The following is a 14,426-nucleotide window of genomic DNA, read 5'->3' as shown; positions in this document are numbered from 1 at the left end:
AAAGTGCATTAGCATTGCAATTTTTGGGTCTGGAATTGGGGCTTTCAGGACGTCTCTCCAATACAAGTAATAGAAAATATATTTTTAAGATTTATTTTAGCGGTTCCACAGAGTACCCCGATTTTTAACTGTCATAGGATATATTTCGGATTTGATTAGCATGCAACCTCTTTTATTATGGCATCGAGTCTGGACTTCTACCAGCACAGGTTTAACCCTTTCCATGCTCATGACGAGCTCAGCTCGTCATGATGCACGGTTGAGCTGTGCTGATGACGAGCTGAGCTCGTCATGAAACTATGGAAATCAAAGTCTCTCAGCACAGGAGGGGAAAACACCTAGCAGCCAAGGTGTTAAATAGAGATATCATTGGGGGTACGATTAAATTGGACCATGTCTCCAGGGTAAGCTGGATGAACTACATCAGGAAATTTTTATTAGACATCGATCATTCTGATTTTTATACCTTTCCTGAAACTATGAATTCTATTTCAAGGAAAGATTTTAAACTATTAGGTATGACACATTTAGGGTCATTAAGAGGCGCACAGGAAATGAACAAACGTATGGTGGTTCAGCACCAATTGATTCCAGTAACCTATCGTATACAGGCATATCTGATCTGCTGCCTAGGAGGATTTGACCGATACGTCCTTACAAGTTTTAGGTTCGATTGCTTCGATCGTTTGGTCAGTTTTCCGGTTGTTAATGATTGGTCTAGAAATCTATGTCACTGTCCATGCGATAATATATCAAATCAATCTACTTTACACTGGATTCTTTTCTGTAAAATGTACTGTAACATAAGAAGTAGATGGATTTTGCCATTCTTAAAGCAAGGGGAATGGAGGCAGTGCCTTCTGGCCTTTTTATATTTGCAATTACCGGAAAAGGCTTACTGTACAGCCATCATGACGGGATTCCTGAAAACCATAATAAGGAAAAGAAAGAGCATAACTGTGTAACAATGTATATTATCATTTTTAGAAAGATTGTTAAAAATAGGATGGATAAATTTTAAAATATAATAGGCCTAGGCAATCCTGTCAAATGAATTTTTAACAATAATGAATATTTAAATTGTGAATTTTATGATTTTAACATGCTTTGAAATCGAATAAAGTTTATTCTGATTCTGATTCTGAGTTATATAAATCAAATGGTGTTGTGGAGACTGCTACTAATATTATTAATTTGGTCCTGGGTCACTGTAGGTAGAGCCATTCCACATTGAGAAAGCATTCTTTACATTACTGCTGGCAATCATGCCTGATGCACAGAGGTGAATGCTGCTGGCAATCTTGCGTATGGTGGCCACTAATGTATGTCTGATGGGGTTACGGTTGCATCTCTAATAACACGTGTATCTCTGGAGAAATTTAATTGAAGGTAAGTATCACCTATTACAGATAAGGTTGGAGACTCCTGATCTAGCAGCCTATACATTACCTCTTATTTTGGCTTTAAGAGAATCACTGACTGACTTAAATACAAGATTTTAGGGCAGTGCACAACTTTCCAATGAAATCAAATCAGAGCATACTTAATTTACAGAATGAATGCTTTGTAAGTCTAGTCTAATAATATCATGGGCAATATTTTTTCTTGCAAAAACAACAGCTGATGGACAAAATGCAGAACAATGTCATACATTCACCCAAGTACAGAGATCTGGGCCTAAATCCATTGTTTTTTGCTCACCATGCCGTTCCAGTTTGAACCCAGCCATATGCAAATAAGTCTTGACCCTTTGCCTCCTGGGAACAGTCCAGCCCGAACTGCCGAGCCAGGTCCTCCCTGGACTGGAAACAAGCATCCTAGGACCGGTTTCGGGGTTTCACCCCTCTTCAGCCAGGATAGCTTGATTCCAGTGGCATGGAGAGCACGGGACCCACGTCTGGGCATACCCTTCCCTCTCGGGGTGACATTTCAAAAGCAACAGTTGATGGACATAATGCAGAAATGATCCCCTTTAGTTTTGCTTTGGTTGCACTAAGTTGGCAGGGTATGCCCAGACTTTGATCCCTTGCTCACTTTGCCACTGGATTCAAGCTAGCCTGCCTGATGATGACTGATTAGCCAGAAACCGGTCCAGGATGCTTGTTTCCAGTCCAGGGAAGACATGGCTTGGCAGTTTGTCTGAACAAGGGTGGCGGAGGGAGCTAAAGAATGATGATGGATTAAACCCAGATCAGTTGACTTGGGGTGAGTGTTTGCATTGTTCAACACTCTGTCCATCATCCCCTTTGGTTTTGCTTTGTTCACCCTAAGTTGGTAGGGAGTGCCCAGACGTGGGTCCCTTGCTCACTTTGCCACTGGATTCAAGCGTGCCTGGCTGATGACGGCTGATTTTCCAGAAACCATTCCCAGGATGCTTATTTCAGGGTCAAGGGAAGACATGGCTTGGCAGTTCGGGCTGGACTGTTCCCATGAGGCACATGGTCAGACTGATTTGCAGATGGCCATGTCTGAACTGGGGTGGCGGAGTGAGCTAAAGATTGATGATGGATTAAACCCAGATCAGTTGACTGGGGGTTAGTGTTTGCAAAGTTCAACACTTCGTCCATCATCCCCTTTGGTTTTGCTTTGTTCGCCCTAAGTTGTCAGGGTATGCCCAGACGTGGGTCCCTTGCTCACTTTGCCACTTGATTCAAGCTAGCCTGGCTGATGACGGCTTATTAGCCAGAAACCAGTCCCAGGAGCCTTTTTTCCGGTCCAGGGAAGACATGGCTTGGCAGTTTCGGCTGGACTGTTCCCGTGAGGCACAGGGTCAGACTGATTTGCATATGGCCATGTCTGAACTGGGGTGGCGGAGTGAGCTAAAGAATAATTATGGATTAAACCCAGATCAGTTGACTGGGGGTGAGTGTTTGCATTGGTAAGCACTCCGTCCATCATCCCCTTTTGTTTTGCTTTGTTCGCCCTAAGTTGGCAGGGTATGCCCAGACGTGGGTCCCTTGCTCCCTTTGCCACTGGATTCAAGCTAGCCTGGCTGATGACGGCTGATTAGCCGGAAACGAGCCCCGGGGTGCTTGTTTCTGGTCCAGGGAAGACATGGCTTGGCAGTTCGGGCTGGACTGTTCCCATGAGGCACAGGGTCAGACTCCTTTGCATATGGCCATGTCTGAACTCGGGTGGCGGAGTGAGCTAAAGAATGATAATGGATTAAACCCAGATCAGTTGACTGGGGGTGAGTGTTTGCATTGTTTAACACTCCGTCCATCATCCCCTTTGGTTTTGCAATATTTTTTCTTGAACACAAAAGTTAAGTGTAAATGCACAAAATATGCAGTACATATGATTTAAGATCAATGTATAAAAACAACCAAATAGATCACAAATACTTTTTTTTTAACTACAAGAGATTGGGTAATTACATAAAATGTGGAGAAGGTATCCGGTTGTGAGCCTTCGAAGTCAACAAACAGTTTTATCTTTGAGTACTGGGTTCCATTTCCCCTCAAATTAATAGATAGGAATATAAAACAATATGAACCTTAAAAATTAGTTTTAACCTACCCAGGCAAGTTTCACCCTGGATACTCTCGGCTATGCAAGAAAAAGGTGTCATAGACTAAGTCCATGTGATTGTATTGTTTAGCCTCAGCTAAATCAGACTCCCTCTGTCTAAGAGTAAAAGTTCCACAGAGAAGATTTTTCCGGGCTGGTCGATTTACTGTGCTAGTGACTCTGGGTCATGTAGTATGTACATTTCTATGTTTAAAGGTAAAACATGATTTTTGATTTTGATTTTAAAATGTATATTAGTGCACGAATGCCCAACTCTAAGCCCTAATATATGGCTTTTCTTACTTCCTGATGGATTAAGAATTTGAATGATGATGGATTCACTCTTGCACAGTCACAGAAGTAGTTCAAGGTGCAACTGTGATGAAGTGATACTAGATATTTTAGCCATAATTCTAGCCCGATGACCAGGGTCAGACTTGGAACTCAAAGTAGCTCTGGCAAATCGAGCGAGCCCAAACACTATTAGGGGAGATTGGGGCATTTCCCCCCAAGAAAATGTGGGAAAAAGACAAACAAAAATGGTGCATTTTACAGCACTTTTTTCATTACATATTTATTTGTATTAACTTTCAAATCACAGTAAATATTACATGATCACCTTAAAGAGCACCAGCTTACTCCATCATATGTACCCATAGACATTCTTACAGAGAGCATAAAAAAAAGACACAACAGTAGTGAAAAAGAGAGCACAACGTATAAGTAAGACCAGCCCCCATACAGTGTGTAGTGAGCAAGCGCAGTGAGCGACCCCTACTAGGGAGAGTTAGGGGGGTTCTTACCCCAAGAAAATTTTGGAGACAGAAAGGCCAAAACAATGCATTTTTCATTGCATATTCCATTGTATTAACTTTTAAAGCATAGTAAATAATGACCTTATGGTGCACCAGGAGACCCAGTTATAAATCACAGACATTCATAAAGAGAACACCAAAAAATGAAATGTCAAGCACGAAACATAAATTTAAAGATAACAGATTTATTCTTAATATAAAATAACATAAAGACAATCTAGAAAACATACTTAACCTCAAACAATTGAGCAAAGGTTTGGAGGAAAAAATGTACGAGACAATGTGCAAACATAAAATGATTTTTATATCCTGAGTTTTGTAAACAGTGGTAAAATACAGGGGCGTAGCTTGCGAAGGGCGGGCGGTCTGCCCCAGATGGCACCTTTTTAGAGGCGGCAACTTTTTTGAGGCGGCCGCGGCGGCCTCTGTGACTGTAGGCGGCGGGCGCTTACACATCAGCAGCAGAGCAGTTACCCAGCCATATGATCTGAACTTCTGAAGTTATTAGCACAGAGACAATTTCGTATTTCTAGGGATTGCATTATTTCAATTTACATGGCATAATAAAGTTAAAATAAAATACTACAGTGCAACTGAAATTGGTTCGTTCGCATTCACAAATCTGTCAACTCATCACCAATCTGTCTGTGACGACCGTTGTTGGGCCCCCCTCCCAGCGTCGCTCACACTGGTCCTCCAGGGCCGTCAATCCAGTGGTAGCATGCGCGGCGCGCGTGAGCGCAACCAATGACGGCCTTGAAAGGACATTTTTGGCCAGCCCCCTCGCCACACCGTAGCAGTGTGACGCGTTACACGCTCACTGTCACAACACCCTGCACTCGCCCCTCGTCGTGTCGAGGAGTGTCGGAGTGCGCGGAGAGACCACCATTCTTTTTGCCCAGCCTGCTCCTTTCTTTTGTGGTGAGCGCCGTGGCACACACGCAACTATAAAATAATTAAAGGTGAGGCTTAGTTTTACGAAGATTGATGGTGGAAAAGACAGGCAGAAAAGAGGATTACTTAATTCACACAACTTATACAGACCCATTAAAGATTCAATAATTATGTTATGTGTTAGAGGTTGTACACAGAAAATTATCAAATACTTTTTCCCCAAAAGACTCGAAAAAACCCTTTTGAGTGTTTCACGGGTCTGTTTCATAGCTGGCCCGGCCTCAACACTATTACCGTCCTATGTAACCCTGAAAAACCTTCGGGTTTGGCTCTTAGGCAAAAAGACACCCTATGTATATACAGCGCGCTACTCTGTGCTTCTGACCATTATTTCTTCATGGTGCTATTATTCAAGTGCATCAGCAGAGAGTGCCGGCCTGCGTTTCTGGTGCACATTTTATATGGAAAAGCTCTCCGGACAGCAATGCTTCCTGTGTCGCACTTGTCTTTAAGTACCCTCTTCAGTCTATTGAGTTGATTTATTTCTTCAGCAGTAGCCCTGCAATAAGTGAGATTCCAACCATTATCAGAATTGGAGTCAATTCTGAAAAAAGACTTGATGAAGTAGTGGTTGTGAGCCTGAACCTAATGTGCAATTAATTGTATTTAATATTCCATTTACTGCTGTTTTATATGCAATACCAAGCCTGTTGTGTTTGAAGTATGAAATATAGTTTCTAAACTTTCCACAAAAGGTCACCTACATCACCATTTGGCAATGATAAACACCTTTAATATGAAATTACAATAGAGCTTGACAACTGTGCTACTATAATAGATTCTCGGCTTGGTGAGCTGGTGTCCGAGAGAGAGAAAGAAATTAGTAAAGAACCGTCCGTCTGTCCAATTACAATCATTGCACCGTGCATGATGGGCGGCACCAAGTTACACTTACTTACCTGTTCATCCAACAAGCACCCAGACTCGTTTTGCACTCTGCCATTAGATTTTGGATCTATGCACTTCTACTGCAGATTAGAATTCCCCTTACAACCTGCAAGGAAAAACGACATTAAAATGATAGTGACACTATTGCATGCATGTGCAAGCCATGTTGCCTTGAGTACCAGCCTCTGCTTGGTTTTGGCAAGTCCTTTTGAGGTGGGAGACTGATGGCTTACACGTGACGTCGCTTCAGTAGTAGCAAGACCTGGTTTGCTGGTTGTAGTGGTGGCGTTGTAAGGGTGAGGGATGCATTAATGTTGTGCCAGCTTAGTTGTGCAGAGTTGGACTGTTACTTCACCGGGTGGCAGTGCGATGCTGGGGCTCAGTGGTGGACTTTCCTGGAAGTTAGTGGACTGGTGGAGTAGGTGTGTGGTAATCTGAGCTGGGAATCACTGATAGTGTGGTTGTCAGAGGTGAAGTGGTTGTAATGTGAGGGGGTGCTGCTGCTGCTTGTGATATGACAAGGTAATAGAAAAGGATTATGTAGCGGAGTGATGGGGAATCGTAGTTTGGTAGTGACAGATGGTAATGTGGGTCTCTCAGGTCAGGTGGTATTGGTGATAGCGCTGTGGTGGAATAGAGGAAGGTGGTATTGTTAGACCAGTTTTACTGCAGTCAGAGTTAGCAGGGCATTTATTTTGCGACTGTGCCATGCTGTAATGTGGTTGGATTATATTGTTGAAGAAATGTAGTGCTTGACTTACTTGTGATTTGCATTAGGTTGTATTGAATAGTGTTGTGGTGCTGGAAGGTGCTAACTTGGTAGTGCTGAGGTGGTTGTGTGTTGATTTGGGAGTGTCTAGGGCTGAGGTGGGGTTGCCAGCGTGGTGGTGTGGGAGAGTATTGAGATGATGTAGTGGTAAAGTGATGCAGAGATATTTTAAGGCGGTTAGTGTGTTGTTGGTGGGTAGCAGAGTGGTGATGGTTGGTGGTAGTCTTTTGCTGTGAAGTAGTATTATGTGAGTGAGGATTATGGTATGATGTGAAGGTGACTGAGGATGTGCGGTAGTGTTATGTGGCAGTGCAGTGGTCAAAATAGTTATGGAAATCTATTGGTTGGTAGCATGGTTCGGAGGACGAAGCGTTGTCCTGTTGGTGGCAGAGAATTTCTGGGACTGGGAGATTACCTCTTGGACAAGGCAGCCTCTGGCACTCATTCAAAAGTCTGATGGAAGGCACTGCTCGGGTTGATTATGTGAATGGGTGTTCTTCGGCTCTGATTGACAGTGTGAAACGTGTCAAACTGAACGTGGCTTATGTGGCTGCTCTAACAACAAAATAGATTGATGCATATGCCCTTTTATATATCGCACTTTTTGTCAACAATATCGGATGACAACAAATCTATCTAGCTTTTGACTGTGTCATGTATGTGCATGTAACTTGCATGATCGAGGTGCGTGTCTCTCGGAGACTCGGACATCTTTCAAGTGCTCACCGTCCTTTTTCCCCAGCACCCCCCCCACCCCCAAGGGGGCGGCAATCTGAGGGGTAGCCCCGGGCGCCACAAGCTCTAGCTACAATATCTTATCAAAAGTGCAACAGTGCACAACATTATGATTGTGACATTTTAAACAGTTAATATGACATTCTGCAAATTCCTTAATATAAAATACTGTAAAGACATAATAACCTACTTGATCTCAAAAAAGTGTTATATTCAATCGCACTTCACACTATTTTGTGTTAATTTGTGTCAAGATGGTGTTTCATGGGTGAGATGTGGGAGTTCCCAAGCAACCACCCATGGGTTTTGATGTAAAGCCCTACCTACTAACAAAGGTAGACCTTGATTTAAGCCAAAAACTGACACTTCCTTGAGGATTTCCAAGAATGCATGTGTGCTCTACTGTACAGCATAAATACAGTACAGTAAACATTTTAAAGTTAACCTAAGCATAGGATCTTGTAGTGGATGGATATTGTTTCAGTGTGAAAATTATGCTAGAAATAATGTTCACAGTCTTTCACGATGGTACAAAGGAGTGTGCGTGGTGCAAAGCAGCCTCAAAGTGAGCCAACGCAAGGAGGTTAACTCTGGTTATTGCAATGTTTTGTTTGATATTCATAAATCGCCCTCGAAATGTTGACAGTAACGTGCAAAAGTAAAATGCTTTTCATGTTCAAAGAGCAGCCTTCAAATAAAATATTTTATTCGAAGCGCTCAGCTTCAAAATGTGGCAACTTGAACATTTTAAAGGGTTAACATCCCTTGCATCAATTTGCCTTTGGAGGCAAAAAGATCAATGATTGTCACATTTTTAACAGATGCTTCTGGATCAAATCTAGTTAGTAAGTCAATTAATCATTGAAGGGCATTTTGAGGAATGTTCTGGAGGATGTCTTCAAAGTTTCTGGGGTCCAGGCATGCCAAATTTGCAAACAACTGACCATGAGTTGTGAATCGACTCTGCAGCTTTAAACTACTTTGTCCATTGCAGCATTATAAACTTCTACTTGGTATTTATCAGTAGCTGACCTGATGGGTTCATCAGTCGCAGTTTCCCCAAGCATCATCTTCTTCCTGCATACTCGAAACTCTGGCAAGTCAACTTGAATCTAATTTTTCTTTGGCCCCATTGATGAATTTGTTTGTAGCATCCATTATGCAGCTGAAATCCCGACCCTGTTGCTGTAGGGAGTCATTGGTTTTAGTTACCATTCGTTATGCCTGCAGTACATCAATACCTTGTTTTTGCAGCGACAGAGATGACGGAGTGGTATTTTGAAAAATAAACAGATACATCTATGCAGTTAAAATGGTGTCAAATGTAACTAGTGACTTTAGAAATTAAATGGCTTTGTATATGATTTCGTCATTGAAGTTATCTGATTTGGATCCCATCCATAGTTTGAAGAGCCTCAATGTACATGGATTTACTTGGGTTAATGTATAGACCAAACATTTTTTTGAGTGCTACATCTTTGGTCCACCATCTTGTTTCTTCAATTATAGGGATGGACTGAAATCGTGCTTCAATACTTTTGCCTCGCCACACATTTATTCAAAGGTATGAATCCCTGAGAAATACAGCACAAGAATTTAACAGCCCAAACAGTAATACTGCAGATACAGATATTTTAGTAACATCATATATGACACGGTTAAGTACATGCACGTAGCACCACACTTGAATCTGATCAGATGCTTTTTTACTCAGCCATGCTGTGAAACCATTATACTGTCCCTGCATATGGAATGCTCCATCTGTTGAGTTACCAACACAATTTGCAACGTTAATGTTCATGGATTCAAGTGCAGTGCAAACTAGCTCACACATTCACAACAGACACGAGATGTTCGTGGACAACATCGGTCACTCACATATCTGATCATCATAGAGCACGGGTCTATAATATTTATGTCCTGTGTTGTATCCAGCTATATTGAAAACATTTCGGCTACCTTAATTTCTTCAGCGATACCCTCTTTTAGTAATGAGGAAATATTAACTATGAGATATTTCACAGATGTTTTTGAAATCAGGACAAACCAGATTTCCGCGCCCTTTACCACTCTTTGCAACCTCATGATGTTTTTTGCTCTTTTTACTGACATCCTCAAGAAGGCTTTTCAATAATGGATCAAGTTTTTTAAGATGCTGAAGAAGTTCCCAAACATTTCCATGATCCAATGTTTCATCTTCTAAGGTGTAGGTAGCCTCTGTAGTTGCTCGATATATCAGACCTCTTTTGTCAATCCGTTTTATTATTTTCACTACTCTTTCTAAAATGCCAAATTTTTGCTCGACTTCCTCTTATTTTGCAGTTGTGTGCTTTTAAAAACATGGCTACATATATCTATGTTTCCTGAGCATATCATGAAGGACTCCGTAGTACTGTGATGAAGGATGCTGTCTTTGTACTCATCAATTCTTTGGTACATATGCCTTTCATCAGAACAGCCATCAATGAAAGCACTTCTATCTGTCTGTTTGCTAAAATCTAGACACACCACACAGAAAAAGGTTTCGGCTTTGGGTGAATAAGTTAACCAAAGTCTTGGTTTCCCATTTTTTTACTGATATAATATTTTAGCATTCCAAAGTAGACCATCTGGTTGACAGGGATGGAACTTAAAAAAGGCATTCAAATTTTCAGATGTTGGTCTCAAAAACCATAGGTCCTCCACTGGATCAATCAAAGTCACATCAGCACATGCTGATTTCTCAACTAGGGTGTCTTCTTGACACTTCTCTTTGGACTCTTCTACACTTTCTCTTTCAATGTAACATTCTAAAAACAAGGAAGCTGCCTCCTTTACTGTAGAATCACTACTCAAGTCATGAAGCTTTATTCGGTGCATAAAAAATTACCATAAAAGCACAAAATACATACAATGCATAGTAATTACAGTTATTTACAGAATAAAAGAAAACTACCATAATATAACAGACACAATAATTTAAAAGCACATGCTTGTCCTAGCCTTTACAGACTGGATTAAAAACGTTGCAGTTAAAAAACAGACATCGACATATTGCAAGTTAAAAATAAGGCTCATAGCCTGCATAACTGTACGCACACCATATTTAAGAAATAGCGGTTTTCAATAGGTAGTACGAAAATTCATGTACAGTTTGCAGATCAAGAGAAAGTGCACAGTGCTTTGTCTAGATACACCATCACACATACATGGCCCTTGCGGGTGCTTTTTAATGGTAGGAAAAGCTACTAAATGATGTGCTACACCGAACCTCAGCCTGGTTAGCACAAATTTGTGTGATGCCCTTGTCACCCATATTAAATAAAGAGGGAAGCCTTCGGCAATGGTATAGCTATTATAAAATTTAACAGTTGATAAAGATCCATTAGCCACAGTTCTCTTTCTTACTGAAAAGGCCAGGAATTTAGATTTCAGCTCGGATTTTGGGATTAGAGCCGCTGCACTGGGGTCAGCAAGGATATTTAGATAAAAAATTTCGGAGAAACAACTAATCACATATTTTAGCCAGGGTATTTTAGAGTATTTGTCCAGTCGGAGACAGCCCTCAATGATCGATCTAGTAAAGGATTTTTCCTCCTGAAGCCAAATTGACCGCCAGATCATAAGTGGCCTCAGGGATATTTGATCGATCAAAAAGTTGGTGTCTGTCTCCCTATGGATTAACTCGGTAGATGCAGAAATTGGCAAAGACAGGAGCTTTTTTAAAAAGGAATGTTCCTCCTGCTGCAAATTATGGTCACTTCTATGTGCACACCTATGCCCCCATACTCCGGCTCCATATAGTGCAATACCTATAGTGCAATAGTGACACACCTAGCTTGATTGATCTTGAGCATGCTATACGTCGGTCCTCAACTTTGTGAGCAAATCTAAAAACCCCATGTGCTTTTTTTGCCATTTTAATGCAGATGTTTTTAAATTCATTGGACCACGATCTATCATTGGAAAAAGTTATACCTAGATAACAGAATGTGTCCACCCGACGCACCTTATCTTTATCAATAAAAAAACAATTAGTTGCTTAGCTTTTAGCCCCGCAAGACATGGTAAATGTTTCCCCCTTGTTAATTATTAATTTCTTATCATTAATAAAGGTGGAAAATCTATTAATCAAACGCTGAAGTCCTAACGGTGTTCTAGAGAGCAGAACAGCGTCATCGGCGTATAATAACACCGGCACTGGGGAACCATATATCATGGGGGCATCTGCTTTAACACTTTTAAAAATCTTGTTGATTCCATTAATAAATAAAATAAAAAGAGGGGGGGCCAATACACAGCCCTGTCTAATCCCTCTTCCGACTCCAAATTTTGGGGTGCATTCTCCATTAGTGCCGAAACGTACAGAGGTTGTTAATTTCATATACAGCCTGGCCAGGAAATAGATTATGCCCTTTGGTGCTCCTAACTGTAACAGGGTTGGCCATAAAATAGAATGGTCAACCATGTCGAAAGCACAACTGAGGTCGGCAAAGCAAAGGTGGAGTGACCCTGGTTTGGTTTCGGTATAAAACTCGATCAATAGATTGAGGTTTAAGCACTGCTCAAGTGTGGCCCGGCCCTTTCTAAATCCAAACTGGCTATCAACGAGGATACCCTCTTCCTCGGCCCATTCCTCTAACCTTGCTAGCATAACTCGACTCATAATCTTGACTGAGGAGTCAAGAAGAGAAATCGGGCGATAATTTTTCACCTCAGACGTACTTCCCTTTTTATGTATCGGAACAATAATTGATTCCCCCCACGTTTCCGGGGACTCGGTACATACTGCTGCATTAAAAAACAATGGCCAGTAGAGAACTCCACAACTCCGGCACTGCTTTATAGACATCGATGGGTACTCCATCGGGTCCTTGGGCTTTCCCCCCTTTGCTTGCCCGTATGCCAAGTTCTACCTCGCTGACTGTAATATCCAGTGGTAGGATTTCCCACCTTCTCAGGTCTATATCCGTTTGACAATTGGAATCAAAAATCTCTGAAAAATGGGCTATCCAATCATCACAGGAGACATTAGATGTTAATTCTGGCAATTTTTCATCCTTAAGGAAGGGAGAATTCACAGTGGCCCAGAACAGGGTACTATTGGAGCACTCAGCAGCCTGGTTGAGAGAATCCCATGCCATCTGCTGTAGCTCGCTCTTCCTTTGCTTAAAGGCGGATTTATATTCTCGTCTTAATTTTTTAACAGAGTCGGAGTCCCTGGGCTTTTTGGCTAGAGCGTGTTTTAATTCGGTTAGTAGCCTGGTACAGGAGTGGTCAAACCAGGTCCGTTTATTTTTACGCTGGCCCCCTGTAGATTTAGTAAACCTAGCCTCAATAGATTTATTAATGTCATTAAAAGCAGATAAAACCAGATTATGGTCAGTACATTTGTCAAGTATGAGAGAAATTTTCCCCATCAAAGTTCCTGACAATTGAGCCGGTTAATTTGGTAGCTTTTTAGCCTACCCACCTTAAATGAACTCCGTTAGGTCTGTGGGGTTCCAAATTGGAGACTATAGTACCCACATTGACAAAATTATTACTCCATAAAGTAGTTTTCAGAATTATACAATTATGATCGCTTAAAGTGGAAATTTCTATCCTAGGGGAGGCACAACAAGATGTAACATTAGAAGAAACGATCAAATGGTCGATAACTGAGCTGGAGCACCAATTCTTAAATGTAGGAATTATTTGGCCATTTTCATCTTTTAGGAACCTCAGGATTTCAAGGTCATAGCAAACCCAAAAAATTTATTTAATGCCTCTCCATACTGATTGTGGCCAAAGTGTAAATCATCCATGCCAGTATCGTCAATAAAACCACATATTTTCCCAGTTGGCATAACTCATTTTAGTCCTTTGGCCTTCAGAAGTTTGTTCAGCAGCTTCACTTCTGAAGCTAGTAGATGTGCTGTCACCTTCAAGAGAAACCAAATCGTTTTTGGGCCTAAAAATATTTGTCAATTTTTGGTAATGGGTTGCTTCTTTCTCTTGTATTTTTTTCTTCTTTTCACATTATTTCTCAGCTCCTGCTTCCTTGTGCGATGTTCTCTTTTCAAAAGCTGCATGAGTTAAAGTCACATCAGCACATGCTGATTTCTCAGCTACAAGGTCTTCTTGACACTTCCCTTCAGAATCTACATCATTTTCTGATTCAATGTAACCTTCTATATACTTTGGAGCTGCCTCAGTTACAGTACCTTCACTGCCTATTTTGGTTCTTTGGCCTACAGCAGTTTGTTCAGCACCTTCAGTACTGAAGCTGGTGGACATGCTGCCACCTTCGAAAGAAACCAACACTTTGAGAGGACAAAAATATCAGTCACTTTTTGGTAGTGGCTTGCTTCATTCTCTTGCATTTTTTTATTTGTTTCACGTTCTTTCTCAGCTCCTCCTTTCTTGTGTGATTTTCTCTTCCCAGCACCTTTTATATGCAAAGGTAAAATCTAAAATGATAGACAAGAGGGTTTTCAAAGCTGATGCAAACTGATAACAAATTTGAAACAAGACATCCCTTAATATACGTCAGCATACATCAAAACCATTGATACCAGGATTAAAAGAAATTACCCAATTTGATATCAATCTGACAAATTTTCTGAATTCTATTCTTTTGAGAAGCTGTCACGAAAGCCCCCACTCTAGGTATCCACTTGAAACACATAAGGATACTACAATCATAGATATGTGATGCATTTTCTTGGAGAAAAACTAGAGTTCACAAACACCTAATGCATGGGGCTTGGTTATATGGTATACAGAAACTTTTT

This window comes from Lissotriton vulgaris, chromosome 12 (assembly GCF_964263255.1).
Source record: "Lissotriton vulgaris chromosome 12, aLisVul1.2, whole genome shotgun sequence".
Classification (NCBI taxonomy): Eukaryota; Metazoa; Chordata; class Amphibia; order Caudata; family Salamandridae; genus Lissotriton; species Lissotriton vulgaris.
Note: the sequence above shows the minus strand (reverse complement) of the source record.